We start from the raw sequence: 26330 nt of genomic DNA, 5'->3' as shown, positions 1-26330 counted from the left end.
GCACACTTGAAACTTATTTGATTTTATTAACCAATGTCACCCCAATAATTTTAATAAAAAATAAAAATAAAAATAAATAAAGTGCAATATGTAATGGCTATATGCTCTGACAATATAGACAGAGTATGAAAATTAGGAAAATCTTGAAAACATGCAAAAAAATTTTAACTTGTTTTCAGTCAGTTTATTTGGTAGTGTTAGCATTTTGTTATTCTAAGTAAGTTATAAATATATGATGTTGGGTAAAACAATTGGGTAATTCGAGTTCTATCACCCTCTGAGTTCTTAAGATTAATGGTATTGAAAAAAATAAAAGAAATAAAAATAAAGAAAAAGGAAGTCAAGGCAAGGCAATGGAAAGGAAGGGAAGAAAAGGGAAGGAAAAAGGGAAGAAAATTTTGTTTACTTTAGGAAGATAACAAAGAAAAATATTTTAAGGAAAATTGTATAAATTATCCTTGGCAAACTTTTTTGGAGAAGTTTCATTTTCTTTCCTCACCTTAGGCTTACTCTATGTTCTAGAGGATATGGAATAAAACTGCATCTTATTTAGTTTTCATAACAATCCTGTAAAGTAGTTATTGCCATCTCAATTTTATAGGGACAAAAATGAAGTTCCAAGAGGCTAAGTTATTTGCACAAAATCTCACAGCTAGCAAGCTGAGCAATGGTTTAAATCCAAGTCTTGTGAGTCAAAGTCCAAAGTTCATTCTCTTATGGCACAGGCCAAAGTTCATTCTCTTATGGCACAGATACACAAGCACAAACAAAATACAAGAGGAAAACAGTTCTTCCAATCATTTTCACTGACTAGTCTTTTTAAAATCTGTACTATGGTGTAAAATACATAGGAAAATGTTCATATGACTTAAGTGTATAGATCAATGAATTTTTACATATGTCTATTACCATGTTATTACTGATATAACACTGAATAGTTCAGCATCTCAGTAGGCTCCCTCATGACCCCTCGTAGTCAATATCATCCCCAAAATTAATTTAACTTCTATCAAAAAAGATGTTTTCACTATTAATAAACTTTATAAAAATGAAATTTTATAGTATGTTCTTGTTTGTATCTGGCTTATTTTGCTCATATTACATCCGTGAGGTTCATCCATACTCTTGCATCTGTGTGACTGTATCCATGTAGTTACTCTAATTTGCTGTTATCCATAGATGTACACTAAAGTATGAATGTGCCACAATATATTTTAATCCATTATTCTATTGGTAGATACTTGTCATTATAGTTTGAGGCTATTATGAATAAAAAGCTGTAATAAACATTTTTTTGTATATATTTTGATAACCACAAGCACTCATTTTTCTTGAGAATGTTCCCATGTCATAGCATAGGGCTATACTTAGCTTTAGTTGAGGCTAATGTCTTTATAACCTAAACAACTCTCTATCTGGCCCAAATCACTACACCCTCTTAAAGGTATTTGACTTGCTTGTCACTTCAGAAAAACTTCAAACTCCTTGAAATTACATAGGAAAAGCCCTTCTTGAACATTTTGCTGACTCCTTTTCCAGCTTAATCTATTGCCACTACTGACATTAAACATGACTCACTAGAGACATAGAACTGCTTGAAATTGCCCATGCTGTTGTTGCCAAACTCACATCTTTTCTAATGCTGAATTTTCTGCCCAGAGAGTTTTTCCTCCCTCAATATTCACTTTATTATATCCTATATATCCCTAAAAACGTATTTATGTTTCTAGCTATTCCACCAGACTGCAAGCTTTCAAAAAGTTATTTTGTTCATCTTTATGTTCCTAATTCTAGCATCATCTCTGACACATTTTTAAATAAATGAACAAAGGAATTTAGGAAACATTCAGAATCAAAGAATGAGAAGCAAAGATATCTTGCCCAACATTACCAATGTATTGCACCAGCTCCCTAACCAGTTCTGTCCCTCACATTGCAATACATCTATGAAGATAAAGTAGAAAATTAAATAGAGGAAACTTAAATAGCTTATATCTCTAAGATTCATGTATAGTGCGTAAATTTTTAAAGACCATGGTCACTAATTTTCAACGTGAATGCAAAATTTTTTTTAAATTACAACTACCCATGATCTTAATAATTTCAACATGATGTTTCAAATGGAACTTACACAACAAAGAATATAAATATTATATTTTTGTAATTTAAGCATTAGGATTTCCGTACATACATAAAAATTGATCTGGAACTAGACTGTACATCTGGAAACATTTTGTAAACTGGATTAGAACCTCATGAGAAATCAAAATGCATTACAGACTTAGTCTAAAATTTTAGCTTAATTATACTTCTCATACCCTATAAGAAGCAATGCTTTGAGATTGGATTGTCATCAAAGACATATGGTTAACCAAATGTGTGAAGAAATACAAGGTTTCATAGTAAAACATTAGCAATGTATGTGCAAATGAAAATGTTGTGTGTATCTCTACCAAAGGAGACATATGCTTTAAATAGTTGCCACTTCTCATCACAGAACCATTTTGGTGTTATGGAGAGGTCCAACTGTGTTTAGTTTGGGAGCTCAATAGACAAAATCTTTAATAGTTGAAAAAAACAATTTTTGATGCATTAAATTTTTAGTACTTTGCATGGCAATTTTCACTCGGAAGGTCCAAAGGAAACTCTTACCTTCCCTGCTCTGTATAAAGTTTATGGAAGATGTTTTATATTTTGTTTTATTGGTTTAAATTGTTGCTGCAATTTAAAAAAAAAAAAACCTGATATATGGGCAACATGCTACAATAGCTGGTGTTGAACAAACAATTCCATATGTTGACCGAAGCATAGATAAAAACCTCTGTCATTATAAAATATGATTAAATCTTTTCCAAGAATCGGATATTATAACACTATCTGCTTTTCATCTTATATTGAATATAGTTTCTGAAAGTGTGAAATATTAGAAATTCATATAGATTTACATAGTGACTTGAAAAGAAATTTTTTTTCCAATGTCTAAATGATCACCTTATTGAATTTAGAGAAATACAGAATGATGACAGAGTTACTAACAGGTCCTAAAGCTTTAGGCATTTCTCTTAATGTTATTACTTTTTAATCTTGATTTTAAACACCTTTCCCTATATGTTTTATTAAACTAGTTCACTAGGGAAAATTTAAAAACACAGAAAATCAAAATGAACTGAGAAAAACTTCAATTCTGATCCCATGCAGAGATAACTATAGTTAACTGTCTTTTTCTAAGAAAGATGGAAGGTGTCACTAAAAATAGGACAAGAGCGAACAAGTTCTTGAGAATTCTGGATTTTATGAAGAAAACAGACTGAATTGAACTCCCGAGAAATCTGAGCAATTCTTGGGTGTCTCTCAGAATAGCTGTACTTTAACCAATTGCAAATGAAAACACTTAGAGTCTGAAAACTTTAGGATCATAGAAACTATATGGAATATGGAAATAATTAAACTTTGGAAATGGTAATGAAAATGACTGAATAACTACAGGATAGAAAAAGGTCACACGGATTTTTAAGGAGCCAATGAATAAGTAAGTTTGCTAAACATAGTCAATGTCAATGACAACCTCTCTCATTGGGCAAACACCTTCAACAGAATAGAACTGAGCAGTTTCTTGGGGACATTTTAAACCCTGATGTAAGATTCTGCACATATTAGAAAACTGTAGGGCAGGGCTTGATAGGTGGTTAGAAAGAAATAAAGGAATAGTTTGTTGCTGATTCCAGTCCTTATTTCCACTAACCTTGCTGTTTCCTTTATCCAGTTTTTGGTGAGGAGAAGGAAAAAGAAAGGAAGAGGAGAAAGGAGGAAAAAGCAGACAGGAGGGGAGGAAGGGAGAAATGGGAGAGGGAGAGAGAGAGAGATAGACAGAGACAGAGACAGAGACAGAGAGAATAAAGAGGGAATAAATAGAAAGTGGATAAAAATTGTCAGAAGGTTTCTACTAGTTTCCTCCTGAAAAACTACAGAAATACAAGAAAGAAAACCTCAGAGGAACAAACAAAAACAAGCAACCATAACAAACACCTTCCAAAGAAAAATACTAAAGAGACTATAGATTATTCTGAACTGGTCATTGTGGTCAGGGAAATGTTTATAATTTTGCCTTTTCCTTTCTCCTGCTTTGGCTTATGAAAATCATCCCTTGCCAGTTGGCCACCAAAGTCATATGCTAACAGAATAATCTCAAAGTACTAAAAAACTGTACTGGGGTGAAAAGTGAACTCAAACAGATCCAAGTTGACCATCTTTATTGGGTAAATATTAGAGAATGATAAAACAATCTTCTAAAGCATATAAAGCCTTGGGTATTTTGTCAAATTAAAGCAAACTTAAACACAATCTTGAAGAAAAAATTGAAAGAAAAAGATAAAGGTGAAAATTGTAAAAAAATTATATATTTAGCATTATCAAATACTTGGATATTTGTAATCTAGAAAGCTAGAATCAAAGAAAAGGAAAAGAGAAAATACATCTGTAACCAGTCAGAAATAAATTCTAGTATATATCAAAACTATGATGGATCATTCTGCAAGACAATAAAATCAAAAGAACTAAAAAAGAAATTGACCAAAGTTTCCCTATATAAAATCAAATTTAAAAATTAAATAGCATCTCTTTAAACAAATACTAATTAGAAAATACAATAAAAATGAGATACTACCTATACACTATAAATTTCTAGGAACTCTAAACAAAAATACTCAAGACTCTGAAGAAAATTTTAAAACTATAATGTTGGACATAGATTAGCTAAATAAATGAAGAGATACACCATGTCCTTCAGTGAAACAAATGTATAAATATTTCAGGTTTCCCATCTAAATTCAGTGCAATCCTAATCCAGTAGAAATTTTTGAGAAATTTGATATATTTACACTAAATTTAAATGGATGAACAAAGATCCATAAATAGCAAAGTCTATATAAAATAGAAGGAAAAAAGGAAAATTTGGCATATCAAATAGTAATTAATACTATACAGCCTTAGTTGAAAAAAAAGAAAAGAAAAATACTGTATGCTATTGGCATAAGAACAGACAACGATCCAACGTAAAAAAAAAAAAAGAGAGAGAGAGAGAGCTCAGACACAGACCTGTAAACAGATATAGATGATAAAGGTGGCAGCACAATCAATGGACAAACAGCATACTGCTTCACAGATGGAACTGGGGAAAATAGAACTATATGGAGAAAAATGAAACTCGATCTCTGTCTTCATCCATTCAGGCTGCTATAATAGATCATAGACTGAGTGGCTTGTAAACAACAGAAATTTACTTCTCACAGTTCTGGAAGCCTTCTTGTTCCTAGACAACCATCTTCTTATAGTGTCCTCACATGATGAAAGGGGTGAAGGAGGTCTTTGAGGTCTCTTTTATAAGGGCACAAATCCTATTCATGAGGGCTCCACCCTCATGGCCTAATCACCTCCCAAAGGACACACTTCTTAATACCATTACATTGGGGGTTAAAATTTCAACATATGAATTTGGTGGTGGGAGATGAGTGGACACAAACATTCAGTCTACAACAATCTCCATCCGTACCACATGTAAGTGTAGACTCCAGATATATTAAAAATTCAAATATGTAATATAAAACTATGAAGTTAATAATAGATAATATTGAAGAATAACTTGGGGACATATTAGTGGGGAATGACTGATTAAACAAACTCCAAAATCAAACACACACAAAGTAAATACAAGTTAATACACAGAACTTGGAGATTTGGTTCAAGGAAGGGTATCATAAATAAGGATCAGAGAAAAATAGAAGATTAGAAATTTTCAATGTCTAAAACTATCAAGGTTCTAATACATAGACTATACTGAGAAAATTAAAAAGGAAAAACATATAAATCTCAACTGAAAACTGGGCAAGGTTTATGTAATTTAGAAGGTAGTCTAAAAGGCCACCTAACATATGAGGTTAAGTTCAAACTCATAAGAAAAAAATGAGCATTAGAACAATAAAATATCATTTCATATCCTTACCAAGAAAAACTAAGCAAGATAATGCCAAGTGTTGGCAGACTTGTGGGAATATGAGAATCCTCAGGAACTGCAAGTAGGAATGTGGACTGGTATAGACATTCAGAGAGCAACATGATAATGCCTATTTAAATTAAAGATATATGCGTTATAAACCTAAAACCTAGCAACCCTGTTCATATATATACATATATATCAAAGAGCTCCTCACATAGGTCCATGGATCACATAGTTTTGTATAGGAGAAAGCTGCAGACATTGTGGATGGCACCACTGAGGAAACAGACAGGTAGCACATGGTGAATATACACATAGTGACCATATTACACATAGACACAAACAAGTCCTAAAACATACTATGAGTGAAAATGGTAAGAACATGAATAATATCTAATACTACTTACATAAATTAGATGCATATGAAATAGCAATACATATTTTATAAAAACATAAGAACAAAAAGATAAACATCATGGTTGTCTTTTGTGAAGGGGATGAAAATAAGAATAAAGAAAATGCACCAATAAATAAAATAGGAGAAGGACATTGTTCTGAGCAGTGTTTAATATGCACCATAAACTGAGGAATATGATTTACTTAACATCTTGCAGAATTTTTAAAATATATGAAGAAAAAAGTATAGGACAAAGTATATATAAAAAGTAAAAACATGAAAAGACTCAAACAAAAAGAAATACAGAGTAGGGATGTATCTTCACTTTTTGCCCTCATGAAGGGATGTAGATTTCAGCTTTTTGAGAGAGCATGTATAATGCCATACTTCTCTCCTGCCTCAAGCACTGACAATAAGGAAACTGAAACTTGCTTCATTTGAGTAAGAATATTCTATGTAGTTAATTTCTTTACTGGAAATGATAAATTATAATAAACATCATGATAATAGTATATAAATTTTTTCAGGGCAAAAGCATCATTACATTACTGTAAAGTCAGACTTTTTAACAGTTCAAAACTGAGAAAATATATGTGCTTAAATTATCCAATCATTCATTCCTTGAACAAATAAGTATTTTATAGATAACTAGATAGATATAATAATATCGCAGATGTTTAACAAGAAAACACTAAGTAGAAATAATTAAAACGAATCCTTTCATACTCAAAATACAGATGACTTTATAAAATAATTTTAATTTTAAATTTAAATTATTATACTTGATTCATTAGGCCAATATAGAATTTACAGTTTAAATCACAATCATGTCTCAATGCTATGCTGTAACCAGACCAAAATCAGCCTTTACAATCTATCTTGTTTCTTGAAATGTACATAATGCACGTCAAGAATCTGAAATGGAAAATCCATTTTGGAAATAATCTCCTGACCATCTTTCCATGCTCAGCATTCTGGCCTTTATTAATCATCTTCCATAAATCCGGTCTTTGACACCAGAGACAAATACAACTTTATTAGCTGCAAATCTATTTGGCAGCCTCTAAATGGCTTTCTCAAATTGCACTGCTCTCACAGTGCAACAAGTCCTTTCATGTTGATTGAAATATTTGAGGGATACAAACAACAACAACAGAGTAACAGGAAATCCAGTCATTCCTTTCATCTTCCCAGTGGGAGACAGTCAGTGCAACTTGACTTTCTTCAAACAAAACTTCCCTTTTTGTGGCTGAAGAAAAGACTCTGGCAAACACTTATCCTTTGATATGGTATGCACTTGACAAAAATCACAGAGCAAATCAAGCCACTGCTTTGAAGAAAATGCTTATTAGAAACCTGAAGCTCTTAAGTGCACCAGGACTTAATGTCACCGTCAGCGACATGAGGCCAAATGTGTCTGTGGTGTCAATTTAAAGTCAAGTCCAAATGTATTGACTTCAGGGCTGCAGCTGCCACCTCATTCTTTAGTTTAATTGCAAGTATACCTTGAAGAATTGTTTAGTTTTCAAGTACATTCTAGAATGTCAGTTCTATATTTCATTCCAGTGAAGCATACATTTTATTATTTAGATAGAAAGGAATGTGAGAAAATCCTTGTTCCGTAGCCTTTGCTCAATGTCCCACAGCCTCCAGTAACATGCTAATTTCTTTTCCAAGTAGAAATTCAGCTACTGAGGTGAAAATGCTGGGGTGGCCAGGGTCAAACTAGAATTCTAATATGAACGGCCAGGGTTGGAAATCCTCATATATTTTCAGGATCCCACAGGAAACAGATAGCACATGTAAATTAGCATAGCTTGAGGGAAGTTTAAAATGTACTGGCAGGGATGGAAAACCCAGAAGGATAAGACAGTACACCCCTGGCCTTTTAAGAGGAGGGCTATCCAGACATTTCTGCTTTGGTCTCTCCCTGACAGTTCAGGTCCAGTATGTGTAGAGATAAACTTATGTTTCCTCCTCTCTCTTCCCACCCCAAGCTACTAATTCCCTGAATGATGCTGTGTATGTGTGTGTGTGTGTGCGCGCGTGCACACGTGCACACACACACACACGCACATACTGAGCTCTTTACATGGTAAATATTCAATGGATACGTTTATTAGTTATTGGACTATTATGTTTTTTAACATCTGCTTTAAGAGAATAATGAAACTGCATGGAAAAATATAAATAAGAACCAAGACAGCACTAACTTCTCTGCTGTACTAAGGTGATCAGGATTTTACAAGAATGAGCAATGATTTACAAATGAGTCCACTCTACTTCGTAAAGTAAATGGAGAATTTGATCCAAGAATCTTTGTCAATTAAATTAAAATCATAGCCTATATAGGAAATGAGTGAAAGCATTATTAACTTGTCAAAATCAGCAAATCTCAGAAATGCAATCTTAAATAATTAGGAGATAGTAAAACTGGCACACACAAAAAGACCCCAATTTAAAAGGATAGTAGTAGAAAAAACAATAGCCAATAATTAGGTGTTCCATGCCAAATCTGAGACCAATTACCTCTAAAATGCATAGGGTATAAATGAAACAAGATGAGTCATGAGTTGGTGACAGTTGAAGTGGACATAGGTAAATGGGGATTCTATGCCTGTACTATCCAATAAAAATACAATGTGAGTCATATATGTGATTTCAAATTTTCTAGTAGCTACATTTAAAAATGTAAAAATAGGTGAAAATCATTTAAAAATATATTTTATTTAACTCAATATATCCAAATTATTACCATTTCAACATGTGTCACTAGATACCTCTGATGTGCTCTATAGCCACATATGGCTAGTGATTACCATATTGGAGTTCTATACTATACTATTCACTTTGCTTTTATGTATGTTAAAAATATTTTTATAATAAAAAGTTAAAAGGAAAAAGTCAATGAACATGTACTTATCTCTCTCAGTGGCTGAGTTTCCTCATCTATGTGTCAAGGGAGATGTACTGATCATTAGATAATTTCTAAGTTTCTTTCTAATTCCCCATTTCCTAGTTCCCTTTTCTAAAGCATTCTCATTCTGGTTTTTCATCACTCTACAGAAAAACATATCTTTTCAAAAAGAAAATTTCTTCATATTTTCTCAAAGAAATGTGACCTGAAAATTATCATTGTCGATTTATCTAAAGAATATTGGAGACAAACGACCATTTGTATATAAAATAATTATCTTGTGCTCCAAGACTAAAGGTAATATATGAGCTTGGTTTACATTTACCACTGTTCTGTTCACTCAATTTTTCCTTTGATATAATGAGATTTACCACTCCACCCTGGTGAGAGATGGGTGTTGGAAAGAGGCAGTTTAACAACACAAATACAAATCACAGTCCATGTTCAACAAGTGATTTTGAAGAAACAAAAATTAAAATATCTTAGGTATTTTCCAATCATTTTTAAAAATTTAGTACAATAATGTCATGAATTTATCTCATCTATCAATTTGAGGTTTTTCTGCATTGTGTTTTATAGTTGTATTTATAGAGTTTCAGCCACATATTATTCAATTTTTTAATTTAACGTGAAAACTACTATAAATAGTTGAATGTGTTTATTTTAAAATATCCATTTTTATAACTTCCCAAACTGTTTAATTTTAATTCGATTGTTTAAATTGCCTGCAGACCCACTCTAAGCTCAGTATTTAGGTCAAGCTCACCCATAAGTATGTTCCTGGTGTCATTTTAAAGAAAGGTTACAGTCATGTCTTTTATTAATTCCAAACAGAAGAAGTTGCAAACTTGACCAATTTTAAGAGATATTGATATAGGAAAATTTCAGGCTTACTAAATATAGTTTACATTTTGTACATGTAAAAGTTATTTGCAATATTGAAAAGGTTGATTACCAAAAAAAAATCCTTAAATTTTTTTCATAGAAAACTATTTTTGATACCCTTACATAATAATCAATTTTTGAAAATCAATTCATACACAATTATTTAGGGACCCATTTACTATAACGAAATTTGTTTATATTACTCTATTTCCAAAAATAAAGAGAGACAATTAAATTTCTATATAAAAAATTCTATTGAATTAAATTATATATACCTGTTGAGATTTTTTTTCTCAATCGTATTGCAAGCCTGGGGTAGATAGAAAATTAACAAAGTTTCTTATCAGTACTTAGAATGTGAAGATATTTTTATACCACTCTATTTACCTCTTCCAGTTGTTATGTTAAAAACTGTGATTAATCTCCTTTTGTAGCTTTAACAATGTGCTTTACAGGTTAAGTGAGAATTCAGGGTATATGAAGTAATCCTAAAAGATAATTTCATATCCTGAAATCAGACACACACACACATTTTCTTTAAGTTTCTTCATTATTACTCTTATGAGAGAAAAATTAACTATAGAGAACTTTTTTTGAACAAAAAATCATTACCATAAACCAATTGTTTTCTTTATGGTTTTCTTCATTTAATCAGCTCATCTGGTCTTTATTACCTGTGAGGTTCCAGCCATCTCATCCACAACATTCACAAAATAAAGATCCATTTCCCTTAATGGGACTAAAAATCTATTCACATTAACAGGAACAGAAATCTCTATGCATTTATCGGAATGCAAGCTGGTTCTCAATTATGGGAATAAAGGGTTGTTCCCCTGAATTGGCAGTCCTTAAACACAGCACGAAGGAAAGAAGGTAAGAAAAGAACAAGTATAATAGGAATAGAATTATATTATTAATTATATCCTAAGTATACATTTCTGTTTATCTAAATGATTGAAATATTTGAAAAATGCAAATTTAATGAATTCAACAAGCAACTTTTTCTGCCACCAATTTATTCTCAAGGGACTCAATATTTTAGCATACAAGCTCAGCATCTGTGGCTCCTACTCTGGCAGAAAGTTTTCTTGAGAATTTTTTTTAAAAATGAAAGCCAAAGATAAAACTGAAAATCCGTGATGACTCTTTTTGTAACAAATCAGGTACCGAAACACTGGGTCACCTTTGGGCCTCATGTGTTCCAGCAGCTGCCATTTGAAAAGGCAAAAGTTCTTTGGACGAAATGAGACTTTTTTCCAAGAAAGTAGAGACCCTCTGGCAATATTTAGAATTGTATTGTTAGTAAATAACCAATATCAGGAAAAAAAATGACTCGATATGGTAACTCCAAATGTAATACCTACAGAGAACATCCAGTTGTTCTAACAAGAAGAGAATGATATAAAATGAGTAGTGACTTCAAGACCCAATTTTAAGTATGATCCACGGCTGTAAAACTCACAATTAGAAATAAATTCACGGTACTTCGCAAAATGGACTCATCATCTCTTTAATAGTTTCCTACTTTCCTCTAAACATATTCTCTACTTGAGACATAAATTTTCCTCACTATTGCCAACATATACCTGAACACTTCCAAAAAAAATATCCTCTGCTCTTCAGTCTAGGGAAAGGAGTGTCTCAATACTTCAAAGTCAAAGGCAAAATCCAATTTTCTGAAGCCTTACTTGTTAGATCTAATCTAAATGTAATCACTCACATATCTAAATTCCTATGCTCTCTTCCACATATTTGGCACTTAAGTGCTGCCTTTAAAGTTCGATTTGTTTTAAATGTTATTTCTAGCTTCCACCCACAACTGTAGTCAGCATTTTAAAGCATTAAGCTCTACTTAATTCATCTTTTTACACACCTCAACATCTAGTGCCTGGTCTCCAAGAGCAATTAATAGAAATTAAATGGATTTTATAAATGGAGAGAAGAAGGTGGTAAGAATTAACATAATTCTCTATATTGAAAAACTTCATTGGTGAAAAATACAAAATTAAAATGCAGATTTCCTTCTTGTGAGCTTAGCATTCTTTACAGTAACTAATGAAATTTTTTGGCACCACATAACTTCTCATATATATTGTTAAATTCTATTCTCCACTTATAAAAGTGAAACTGTTAATGTTGCATTTGATAATTGATGTAATTCATTTTTCATGTGCTATAAACAAGGCTTCTCAACTGTTAAAACAGAATGAGTGAGGAAAAATAATTGACATGAGAGAAAATTGTTCACTTATAACCATTTCATTATTGCAACATTAGAGGATAATGAGCACTCTTAATAGGTTTGTTGTGTGTATGTGTGTGGGGGGGGAGTGGACTTTAGGACAATAAAATAATACAGTAAAGTTGCAGGATACAAAATAAAAGTACACAAATCCATTGCATTCCTATATACTAACAATGAAATTTCAGGAAAAAAATTTTTTTAAAAAATTCTTTTTGCAGTGGCAAAAAAATGAATAAAATATCTAGAAATAAATTTAACAAAGGATGCAAAGGACCTATACACTAAAAACTGTAAGACGGTATTAAAAGAAATTGAAAAAGACATGAAGAACTGGAAAGATAGTCCGTGTTCATGGATTGAAAGAATCAACATAGTTAAAATGGTGATGTTACCCAAAGCAATACACAGATAATGCAATTCCTATCAAAATACCAATATCAAAATACCAATATCATTTTTAAAAAAATAGAATAAAAAATCATCAGATTTGTATGGAATCACAAAAGACCACAAATAGCCAAAGCAATTCTGAGGATAAAAAAAAAAAAGCCAGAGGTATCACACTCCATAACTTGAAATCATGCTACAAAACGACAATAATCAAAACATCATGGTATTAGTAGAAAAACAGATACACAGACCAAAGGAAAAGAATTAAGAGCCCAAAAATAAACTCACAAATGAGAAAATAATTTTCACTGAAGGATTCAAAAACAAATAATGGAAAAAAGAAAGCTCTTCAATAAATGGTGGTGTCAAAATTGGAAAACCACATGTAAAAAAAATAAAAATAGGTGCTTTCGTTATCATACACTAAAATTAATTCAAAATGGATCAGACTTAAATATGAGATCTGAAACAATAAAATACTTAGAAGAAAATATAGGTACTAAACTTACAGACTTTGGTCTTAGAGAAGATTTTATGAATTTGACTTCAAAGACAAGGGAAGCAAAAGCAAAAATCAATGAACGGGACTATATCAAACTAAAAAGCTTCCGCACAGCAAAAGAAACCATCAACGAAGCAAAAAGGCAACTAACCAAATGAGAGAAGATATCTGCAAACAACACCTCTGATAAGGGGTTAATATCCAAAATACATAAAGAACTCGCACAACTCAACAACAAAAAAATCAAACAATCCAATTAAAAAATGAGCAGAGGACCTGAACAGACACTTCTCCCAAGAAGACATACAAATAGCTAACAGATATATGAAAAGATGCTTAACTTCACTACCTATCATGGAGAGACAAATTGAAACCACAATGAGACACTGCTTCACACCTGTTAGAATGGCTGTCATCAATAAGACAAGTAATAACAAAAGTTAGAGTTTTGAAGAACCCTCACACACTGCTGGGGGGGATGTAAATTGGAACAGCCACTATGGAAAACAGTATGGAGGTTCCACAAAAAATTAAAAACATAGTTACCATATGACCCAGCAATCCTTCTTCTGGGTGTTCACTTGAAAAATTCAGAAACATTTATTCATAAAGATAAATGTACCCTCATGGTCACTGCAGCATTATTCACGGTGGCCAAGACATGGAAACAACCAAAGTGTCCTTCAATAGATGACTGAATAAAGAAGATGTGGTACATATATACAATGGAATACTTACTACTCAGCCATAAGAAAAGATGAAATACTGCCATTTGACAGTATAGATGGAACTTGATATTATCACACTAAGCAGAATAAGTCAGACAGAAAAGGTTAAGAACCATATGATTTCACTCATACGTAGGATATAAAACTGAAAGCAACAAACAAACAAACAAGACAAACCAACAAAAACTCAAAGACACAGACAATAGTATGATGGTTACCAGAGGGAAAGGGAGTGAGGGGAGGTAGAAAAGGGTAAAAAGGGTCATATATGGTGATGGAAAGAGATTTGACTTTGGGTAGTGAACACACAATGCAAAATACTGATGATGTAGTAGAGAACTGTACACTTGAAACCTATATAACTTTATTAACCAATGTCACCCTAATAAATTTAATAAAATTTTAAAAAATAATAAATTGATATTGGGAGCACAAATATCTATTTAACATAAACCAAAATGTTTCAGTATCATAATTACCCAGAGTTAAATATACAACTTTTAAATACTTTAAATATTTCCTTGAAGATTTGATTTGTGGTTTTAAAACAAGATCGATTTTCACAGTACAATGAACTATTTCCTAACTGTAATGCTAAATATGATTTTAAGACATACTCTTAATTTTAATAAAATGTGAACAAAATACAAAAAAAAAAAAAGAAATAACAGCAAAATCAAAAGGACAAGAGGAAATAACTGGCATAACACCCAGTCACTCAACAAGCATATAATAAGTATATACTGCATACCACCAGTCAATGAGATAAACAATTACAAAATAAAAATGTAGACCTCTCTGTCAAGGATCTCTATCTTGTAGTAAAGACAAAATTGCATAAATAAATGTATAAATAACAACAAATAAATGAAACTGATAAATCATAAGGGAGATTTAAAAAGCTTTGCTTGGAGTGGGGGTGGGATGGGGAAACATGGCTAGCCACACAGGCAGCTTGTTCTCACTGTAGTGCTTAATTTAACACTGCACCCAGCTCTCTGTGGGCACTTAATAACTACCAGTTGGCAAATGGATAAATGCCAGTTGTTGGAGAAAAAGAGATGAGTGTGTTATCTCCCTGGTAGCCCAACAAGCTGGTGTGGATGGTGTAGGAGCTTCTTTAGCTGTGACAGTTACACAGTGACTCCCAGTGGTCACGAGTTGAACGTTATCTTTGATAATAATATAAGTATAAAATTTATAGCATATTTTATATATACATACTACAATTTAGTATAACTAAAGGCATCACACTTTTAAGAAACTTTTGTACTCATTCTGCTTTAAAGTGAAAAATATATCTACAAAGCACAGTGATGAGAGCTAAATAGTAAGTTCATTTCCAATTTTGAAAGCTGGATTCTATAATTTAAAACTAATTTTCTCATATGGCCAGTATGATATTAAACTTATCATGAAGCAGAATAAATAGAAAATATGTTTATTCTGAAAAAATAAATGCTCTTATCTCCAAACTAACGAGAATGTCCTTCTCAGGGAAAGACTCATACTTCTTTGAGTCTTTAGACTCACTTAGATTCATTAGAAGCATTTTTCTTTACTCAGAACAATTATTAGCTTGATAAGAGTTCCAAATTGTCTCAATTACTTATAAACTATGTACATTTTCCTTCTGCTTTATAAAGAAAAAGAATGGGTCATTAGATTTTTGCTCATCATTACATGGGTATGTCCATTGATGTTTAACATTTCTCTACCAATAAAAATAACTACGTAGTAAGTAATTCTGGCATATTAGTTTTTACTGAGTTCAGTTCATTTCAGTTCAAAAAACACAACCAGTGCCAACTATATGTCAAACATTGTGCTAGGCACTGGAAAAATAAAGATAGGTAATATATAACCCCTTCTTAAGAAGAATTTATGGTGCAGTGGGAAAGACAGACCTCAATGTCTTTCAGAACCCTGAGGAAATAAGAAAAAAAAAATAGAAACTAGCATAAAAAAAAAAAAAAGAAAAATAGAAAATAGTAGAAAAAATAATGTAAAAAATAATAGAAGGCATCATAGTTATGTTACCCTCATACATAACTCACATGTTAAATATTAGTCACATCCCAAATCCAGTCATTTCATGAGCAACTGTCATCCTCAGTCCAATTCATAAAGGTTTGGGGAAGAACCTGATCTATGATTCCGTTATTCTCAGCCATCCTCTTGTTCCTGCATATTAAAAATCAATGAAGGCTCTGAACTGACACCAGAGAGAAGAGACAAGCTAAAAGAACAGTTAAGCTATATACTGAAATACTGCAAGAAATGCCCTGCTGAGAGTGTAGCTAGAAAATTCAAGCTGCAAGAAGCTGTATATTACCATGTAAGTGTCCAAGAAATTCTTCTATCCCAAATGAAAAAACATTGCATGAAATCAAATGTTAACACTGTTCTAAAATTGTACACCTAATGATATACATGGACATCTGTTCATGCAGATTGACCCCTAAAAGTATAAACTGATTATTGCACGGAGAATCCTCTTAGAAAACTGACTTTAAAGAAAAAGAGATCACTCTTCTTCCAATGTAGTGCTATATAGTTTCATAAACATGTACATTCTAAGTGAAACAAATGGCCATATGGTTCTCCCTAAAAACAAAATAAACCTACAAATTTTATAATGAAATAGAAAACGATTTGACAGATAATAGACCTATCTAGAGTCAATGAAACTACTTCCTTTAAATGACGAGGCATATGCTATTATTCTATGTCCCCTCTACTACTGTCACCGCATCTGTGTCTCTATTTTGGTTGTAAATGACTTATAACAAAGATTCTTTATTTTATATTTGTATTTCAGTGAATTCTGACATACCACAAATAATCTAGCTTTTAATTATGAAATACTTTCTTAAAAAGAGTAATTTGTACATTTCTAATAAAAAACGAAAACATATCATTAATATGTTAACTAAATAAAAATTTTAAAAAAATCGACAGTGCCAGTTAAAATGAAGAGTAACTTATTTCATATACTATATATTATGTACTTTTTATAATGAAAAAATTAAAAATCGAAGTCGAAATTACATTTAGGTTTAAAGAAAGATGAGAAAAAAGTAAGTAAATGGTTTTATACATATAAAACTTGCAGTGAATGGCCTTTTCTGCCCCACCAATGTTGAACAAAAATTAACAAAAATAAATCTTATTATAATTCTGTAGAAACAAAAGTGATCTACAGAAGTCTAATAAGAGGTCTCATGTGTATTTTCTCTTCTAGATCTTCCTTCCATTTTTCTATTGACAGCCCAAGGGAAACTGCATGAGCCTCTATATGTTAGACATTATTTTCCTTTTTGTTTCTCAGAGACAACCATTTTTCATTATGTTTTTATTTATTATTTTTTAGTGCTCAAGCCATTCTTACTAGATAAGTCAGTAAGTTAATTTTGAGAAGGCAGGATGGGATAGTCGCCCAAAACATAAGTGATGAAAAACACACTTGTGTATTTTCACCTTCTTTTTAAAATGTTTATTGTTAGCTGCATATTAGGGAAAAAAAACACCACTACAGCAAATGACAACATATAGGCCATCTGGAAATTGCTTCGCCATATGCTACAATGCACTGTAGTCCATGTAAATAGTAAAGAAATCATAACTTGTTAAATATATAAAGTCAAATATATTTTCATTTTCCACTGAAAATGAAAATCAAAAGAAGTGAGAAAAATGTATGCAAGCCACTTCTACGCTAATAAAGTGAACCTGAAATAATTTTGTAAATTCAGGAATTCTTGATGTCAATCCATCAAGAAACTCATAAATGATGTGTTCTTCTAAGCTATTAGTTGCCTGGCAAAATAATATATTTTTAATTTTTTCCTCCTCCTCCTCTACAATTGAAAACACAATAACTAAAGAAAACAAGTAATAAACAGAAAGAGATAAAGTTTTCCTGAAGAAAATAAGGAATTTGGTCATCAGTAGAGAGACCAAGTCAACAAATGCTCATTCATGGTACTATATACCTTGGTATTCCATTAAAACAACTCAGAATATCTTAAAAACTCAAGCTATAAGGTTTAGTAGTTCTGAATCTTTCACTCAGCTTTGTTTTTTTCGCATATAATTAGAAAACAAATAGTTGTAATTCTAGGTTGAATGACAGAAGTTTGTATTAGACTAGAAGATGAGGTTTCAGGTAAATACATATTTCTGGAAAACAGTACGTAACAGACTACAATTTCCAGGTCATTTGTACAAAATTAAATTCATCTTTAGATTTTTTTTCCTCCACAGTATATGCTCTTCTAAATAATTCATCTTCAAAAGCACTTCAAATTCTATCTTGCTAAAATTCCATACATACATTTTCTAAATTTTCACAAAGTATTGTAAACATTATAAACATTTAAGTTTTCACAAAGTATTGTAAAAACAATATGCAAGGTGTGGAACTCAATAACTAAAAACTCATATTTGAAACTGCTTAATAACAATCACGTGTTTGTCAAAGGAACTTTTTTCCTCACTCTCTGTTCTTTTACCTCTTATACCAGTGTTTTCAGAATCTCTGGTCTGGTTCAATAACTCTTAGTACATATGTCTGTCTACAAATCAATTTTTAATTCAGTTGCAAAAACTCTAAAGCTTAAGACCATAAATCAAAGAAGAGACACACAAACACAAGCACAAATTCCTAATCAGGACAAAAAATTCTTCAGATGCAACAAAAGAATGAAAGGCTAAAAAGAAGAGAAACCTTTACTCCATATGTCCTAACAGCAAATCCTACTTCAAACTTTTTTCCTTGCTGAATTAAATATACATACATACACATGTATATAAAATGTATATGTATATTCTTTTATATTAAAGTCAATGATCTATCACAGCAAATAAATCTAGACGGGAAAATAGAAAAATGTTCTCCAATTCACACTACAGAATGGACAAAAGGGCTTAGGTCCACTATGACATAAATAAGTCATTTAGGAACTCTTGCATTCTTTAGTTTAAAAAACTTTTAATGTCAACATGTGGAAGATACAGTCACATTAGGCTGTTATTTGGAATAGGTCTTGCCCTCCCTCTCTCCTACAATACTCCATAGAGTGATGAGCAAATGTGTTCCCCTTACAGTTAAAAGAGTCTGGAAATTAAAAGTATCTACCCAGTGGTAGATAAGTAAAATCTCACTTTATGAAAGCTTTCCAGATGTCTTTACATCCGCTTCTTTCCCTTAAGGCCAAGAAGAACCAATGTGGAAAACCTCTATATTTTAAATAACTCTCTATCTGGCAGTTTTTCTTCACAAGTCAGGGTCTGTGTATGATGCTGCTGATAGCTTTTTTGGCAGACTTATGTTCACAGTCACATGCATACTATAAAGACTCGAACATTTCATTACTTCTAAGCTCAACAACTACCACTAAATGTAAACTTAGTTCCTTCAATATGGGAAATCATAACAAGCCGAGAAATTTCAAACTATGCTCTTTTCCAAACAGTCCCTAAGGGCAGACCCTTGGAGTCAGTCAAACATAAATGTCATTTCAATCATTCCAAATAGGTTAACACATGCAAAAATCTGGAAGAGTCAACTTGCTTTTAAAACTGAATGACCTATCAATAATAATACCTCATATTTACTTAAACTTAGTCTCAAAGGATTTCGGCATGTTTTATCAACACTCTGCCACACACAACATCGGTCGGATGTAGATCGGTAATGTTCTATAAATTTAGGCGAAAGCTCTTTCAAATCAAGTAGCAACCAAGAAAAGTGTGGCAAGAATGAATCCAATACCACGTAACTGAATGAGAAAGTTAATGTGATGCCCTAAGTAGAGAAGAGAGGACTGGGGAAGAGCCAGGAGGTTGACATAGACTGTTGCACGCTTCTTTTTCCACCGGCAAATTGGGAAAGTTGTGTTCCCACTGTTCAGGTAGATTGCTCAGATGACCTCTGTAGCATTTGAAGCTTCGGGTTATAAAAGCAATAAATTTAATTCTACCCTTTATTCCCCTTTCACTAATACTTAACATGATGCTTTTTTTAAATCATAAAATAAATCTATGTTTTAATTTCATGTGGAATTCTTCAGTTACTCTTGGGGGCAAAAATAATGGTGATGAACACAATTTATCTAATTTTAAAGCAAGAAAGGATATCAGAGCTTACTCTTCTCATCCTTCCTTCTGTAAAAAGGAAAGTGAGACCCAAAGGCGTAACATGAATTGTTCAAAGTTATACAATCAATAAGAGACAGAACTGAGACTGGATATATACTTACTCTTGGTTTTATGTTCTTTTTACTATTCCATATGGTCACTCATAAACAAAGCCTGTATTTTATTTTCATTATTGTGCTATCTGCAGAATTATGGTATAACCTCCATACAGATTCTGTCTCCCTGGCCTACCTTGTTCTCCTGCACCCTGGTGGTGAGCACCCTCCGTCTTGTCTCCCTGCACACGAGGGCTGGAATATCGTGGTGGCAACCAGGCGGTCTCCACATGTAGGTGGGACCGTGGCCTGCGGTAGGACTGGCGGTGCTGGGCCTGGCCTGCGGGAACATTCTTCCGTCCTTCATGCTTCCTGAACTCTCACTATTCCCGTCATTCTGCGGGGAAAGGCGTGAGACAGCTGTGCACACTGTCCCGGGGGACATGCAGAGCCGCCATAATGGTTCCGGTTTGCGTTACGTTCACCGCACTGCGCCGGACCTCCACCGGAGCCTGAAACTTTTGCTGCCTCGGCGCCCTCTGCTGTTCAACAACGTCAAACTCCGTAGTCTCCATTTCCTACACTGCGAAGGTACGTACTTTCTGGGGTTATTCTTCTTCATGGCTGTGGAACGTACAAATACATCTTCCTTGGTGTCATATTCCTATTGATGAAACTGTTTATGTTTTTTACATTGAACCACCTTACGGTACCCAAAGCCTTCCTTGCATCGATCTTGTTGTCTCCCCCTTGCCCCACATAGGAGACGTGAGATCATCGCGGAGGCTGCACCCGCTCCTCTGCAGGTGGTGCTGGGCATGGAGTAGGCAGCGCGGAGGCTGCTCGGGCGGGTGCTGCTGGTCTCCCCCAGCTGCTCAGACTTGCAACGGGCGGTGGTGACTGGGCCTGGCTATGGTGGTGGTGCTCTTTCTGGGGGTAACTACGCCCGCGGAGGCAGTGGGGCTCAGGGCTCTCTGGGGTCCTTTCTCCATTTCCGCTATGTATCAAACTCTGCAACAAGTTTCATAAATGGCACAATGTCCTAAAAATAATGCCTCCTTTCATTCTGAGCTTTTCATGACTTTTGAAAGGAACATGGAAGGGTTTTAACTAACAAGGACTGTTGACTGTGGAAACCTATTTGTGTTCTACGCAAGGGCCCTCTCATAGTAATTTCTTTATTGGGTAATAAAAATAGTTTAGCACAATTAGTTTTTTTTGTAACGTTGATACTGAACCCAATTTTGATAAGAGTTATTCCATAATTTCTGCCTTCAAGTCAACCTATTTATCAACCTTCAAGTAAAATAGAATTTCTAACAAAAGCTGTGAGTGTTTGGCCTTGCAGTAGACATTGCACTTAAAATCACATTCAACACTTGAGCCTTCTAAGTACAATACGTAAAATTTATTTTGCAAGCAAACTTGCAATAGTTGTCCCAGCACAATGAATCAAATGCAAATTTTTCTGCTGAGAATACATATGTGAATTTTTAAGGTATAGTTTCCTGGGGCACATTTATTATAGTTTTTGAGACCTAGAAGTTTACAGTGCCTTACATTACAGAGGAAGAGGAGACACGACTGGTTTCATTTTTTACTACTGTGTAAAATAGTTTACTGAGCTCTGCGTAAACACATTATCTTTCTAACAGCATATTCTGCTTTTACTGATAATGTATTTTGCAAACAAAGCCTTTAAGGATAATAGGTTCTCCAGACTGAGAATGGAAAGCAGACTTGATGTCTGACTTGAAAGTGGCTGTGATAAAAGGTCAGCAGACATTCATCAATATCTGATGATTTCTCATCAGTGCATCACAAGGCAATTTCAATTCAACAAGTATTTATTGAAAGCTTATTCCATAGTAAGCCAAGCCGATTTCTGGATTGTTATTAGTTCATATGCTCCAATGAACAAATCTAAAATAGCCCAGTTGTGGAGATGCCCGATCTTGGCAGAGGAAGAAACAATCATTTTGTAACGTTGATACTGAACCCAATTTTGAACAACGTAACTAAATTTGAGTTTTTCACACCAAAATAGGAAAAACAGTGTAGGCTCTTCCGTTTTTGAAGGGTCCTACAAAGCAAAGTTGGATGACTGCCAAATTCAAGATTATACTAGCTGGCAAAAAAGTGAAAGATTTTATTTCTGATTTTTTATTTTATATGTTCTTTTGGCTGTTTTGGACCTGATGTCTGAAATATGAAATCACTCATGGTGACAGTGCTTGTGAAAAGACTGAAGGTTCTCTGTTTTTCTTAAAAGTCTTGCTATATTTTAAAACAAACTCCATTAAAACTTGTGCTTCTAGCAAAAATCTTGCTGTTTTCATTGAAGAGGAATAAAGAGCTAGTGAATAATTTCTCTTGTATACTCAAAAATCTTAAAACAAGAATGAATTTCAGAAATGGAAAGAGCGAACAAAAAGAGAGGAACAAAAATGAAACTCCAAGAAAGCCTATTCACCCGAAACATGTCAAGTTCTTATTAAGCAAACAATTCATGGGAGCAAGGGCTTGAAGGTTGCCAAATTCTCACTGTATATCAGTTTTTAAGTGAATGATACATTGGATTAATAAACAGCCTGCTTTACAGTAATTTGGGCATGAGCAAATCTTTATGTTGAATTAAATTGACCAAATATTAACTAAGACCCTCCCATACAAGCAATTCTGATAGATACTAAAATTGAATATCCATTTATTAAGGAAAACATCTTAAAAACAGGAGTTAGAACAGTTGAACACAGAACTCAAACTCTAACTATAAATTTATCCCTAATATTTCTTACTAAGGTAACAAATAAAGCCCACGAGAAATAAAACATCAATTGACCTGTAGGTTCCAGAGATGAAGTATATAAGCTTTTTCATTTTATGTTCATTGGAGCTATTTTTATATTGTCTAATGGTAAGTCAGCTAATTAACACATGGTGATTTTTTAAGTTAATTGGCATTTTACATATTATATTTTAAAGTATGTTGCAGGATACTCGGACAGAGAGATGGGATACCGAGGCAATAAGCAGGAAGTAGTGTTTATTGGTACCAGCACTAGCTCAGTGGATTCACATCCAAAGGCTGAGCCCTGATCTCAGCGGGGCTTTCCCTTTTATACATATCTTATACTTCCTCATAGTAAAGTGTATTTTGATTAGTTGGCAGGCCATAAGGGGAGTGACCGACCAGGGCCAGTGGTCTGTGCCACATCAGCTGTGACACTGAAAAGTCCCGTACCTATTATGGAAAAGGTAGGAAATGGTTAGGTAGGCCTCCACTACCACATTCTTTCCTTTGATGCTCGGGCCCCAGATTGGGTCAGAGAGCATCATCTTAATCCTGTTCGCCGTCCTCAGGCTTCTGCCACACATGCATTGGTCAGCTTCCAGTGTGACCAGAGTGGGGCCGATATTCTTTAGATCTGTAAGGCCAGTCAACCTCTTTCAGAGGGTTAGTCTAAGGCTCTGTGGAGTGTGAAATGCACTCCTAGTCTGTGGCCACTGGTTTAAGATTGCTCTGGTGAATCCGAGGCATTATCTTGGCAAGCTTTACTGCAGTGGGGGCAAACAAGATAACAGTGAATGGGCCCCTCCAAAGAGGCTTTAAGGGTTGGACATTCCATTCCTTGACCCACACCAAATCTCCTGGCCTAAAGGAATGGGCCTCAGTAGTCAGACTAACAGGTGGCCTTTCCCTAACCCAGTGGTTGAGAGCCTGCAAAGTAGTGCACAGTGGCTTTTAACTGCTGCCTTAGTGTCAATTCGCCTATTTCCATCTCCGTGTATTCCCTTGATGAGCGGGGGTGGTTGCCCATGTAGGATCTCGTAGGGGGAGAACCCAGTCTTCTTGGTTGGGGCCGACCTGATTCTTAATAATGCCATGGGGAATACTTTGTCCCAATGTAGATGTGTCTCCTGACATAGTTTTCTCAACTGAGTCTTAAGGGTCCTGTTCATGCATTCCACCTGTCCCAAACTCTGTGGTCGATAGGCGGACTTGTTTTTCCAGTGACCCTTTTGGTGGCAATGAGCGTACTGGTCCCACCCCAACCTCATTTCTGAGTGAGGTGGTTCTTTCGGTCGCATTCTCCTCTGGCCCCATCCCTGGCCCGTCAGGGAACCTCTCCAGGAATGTCCTGATTGTTCTACTAGGGCGGTTGACAAACACTCTTGTTGCTACCCCTAACAATTGACTGGTGTTCATACCAGCAAAGCCCTCTAGTTTTTGCAGTTTGCGCCAGATGTCCCCCTAGGCCTGACTGACAAAAGCAGCATTAACTTTCTCTGGTTTTCGGCCGCCTCTGGGTCATTGAGGGTATAAAGGCGAAACCCCTCACACAGCCTCTCATAGAATTGGCTTGGGCTTTCCTCGGGTCCCTGGAGTACCTCTGAGTTCTTACTCATATTCATGGCTTTCTTCGCTCCTTTTAGACCACCTCAAAGAGCCTCCTGATAGCACTTGAGTATCTGTTGGAGTCCTTTGTCCTCACTGAGGTCTCATTGGGGGTTCTCCTTGGGGAACTGGTTTTGGGCATAGGTCTGAATGTTTAAGGTCTATACTAGGGCACGTTCCTCTAGCCACTTTAAAGCAGCTTGGGTGACTTGCTGGAGTTCCTCTGTTGTTGGCTGCCCTGTATGTGGCCATCCTGGTCATAGTATAGGGGACCCCGTGTTTCACACAGGGGTAATTGGAGGGCCTCTCCTCTAGAGACTGCTGCTTTTGGTCAGGTTCCAGTCAGGCCATAAGGGGTTGGAGGTGGCAGAGAATCTACAGAGGTCAACAAGTATGGGATATTGGTGGATTCCAGGTTGTTTTCATGCAGACTTGGGGACAAGGGTCTCAGGGGCATAACCGGCTGCTCCAGGTCCCTTGGCAGAGGTGGATAAATGGGAGCATATGGCGGTGGGGTATCCTCTGACTCACTTGGCAATATTGGTTTCTTTTCTTTAGATCGGCATTTGGAGGTTACAGTGGCCCAGGCCAATATTACTCTGCAGTTCTCTTCTAGACAGGCTCTCAACCAAGGGAGTCGAGTCAGGACCACATCTTGCCAACTATCGATATAGGGAAACTGGTCTAGATGACCAGGATTCCCTATAATGACCTGATAGACTCTGGCTATGACTGCCTTGTACAGGGGTCCTTCTGACAGCCTCCTTACATCAAATGAGGGCCAGTCTATCTCACAAAAAGTACAAAGTTTCTGGGGGAGTGAGCTTCACACCGTAATCTCCTGAAAAGCTCTCCTTAAAATTCTTTATCATATATCTTAAGGAGGTCTGCTTACTCCCTTCTTCACCCATATTCTACCTGTGTGACGGTGATGCACGCATGCTCAGGGATTCACTTCACCCTAGTCTCTAGCCGCTGCCCTCACGGGGATATTTTAGGTGCCTCTTGGCAATTGGTGGGTCAGTATAAAACCGCAACTCGGATCACTGGAGTAGACATCTCCTGGAGATCCAGTGATACCACCCTAAGCAGTATGAGGTTCACTGTGGAACCGCGGATAAGGGCTCAACACTCACTTCGTGGTCAGGCAGCATCTCATTCACACTCAGGCACTCATCAAACACCACCCTCTGCCCAAAATAAACCTGAGAAGTCACGATTTCGTCTCCTTCCAGAGACTATTTGGGTGATTTCTGGAGTTGATCAGACTCCCCTTCTGCCTCTTTAGAGGCAGATCAAATACCTGGACCCAAGTTCCCACCTGTCTGTCAGGCAGTCCTGCGCTGGTTCCTGTGCTTCACCAGGTTCCATTGTGCTCTCGGAGCTGCTGCCCCGGTCCGCTGGAAGAGTCATTTTCCCCTGTGGACAACAGGTCCACTGGCGCCAGGTGGAGTCTACTTCTCCCAGTGTCCTGGGGGCCAAACCCCGAAGACCAATACTCGCCATCTCTAATCCCAGACAAGCCCCCAGAAATATTGCAGGATACTCAGACAGAGAGACAGGACACTGAGGCAATGAGTAGGAAGTAACATTTATTGATGCTGGCACCGGCTCAGCGGATTTGCATCCAAAGGCTGAGCCCTGATCTCAGTGAGGCTTTTCCTTTTATATACATCTT

At 35.0% G+C, this 26330-nt stretch overlaps 1 pseudogene; it reads right to left on the bottom strand.

Annotated features, from left to right (window-relative positions):
* Positions 1-24074, bottom strand: part of LOC120615142 (Y-box-binding protein 1-like) — a 225264-nt pseudogene extending 201190 nt beyond the window's left edge.
* Between the last annotated feature and the right edge of the window lie 2256 nt (positions 24075-26330).

Source organism: Pteropus medius, unplaced genomic scaffold (genome assembly GCF_902729225.1).
Source record: "Pteropus medius unplaced genomic scaffold, Ma_sr-lr_union100, whole genome shotgun sequence".
In the NCBI taxonomy this organism is placed as follows: Eukaryota; Metazoa; Chordata; class Mammalia; order Chiroptera; family Pteropodidae; genus Pteropus; species Pteropus medius.
Note: the sequence above shows the minus strand (reverse complement) of the source record. Positions and strands in the feature narration are given on the sequence as shown.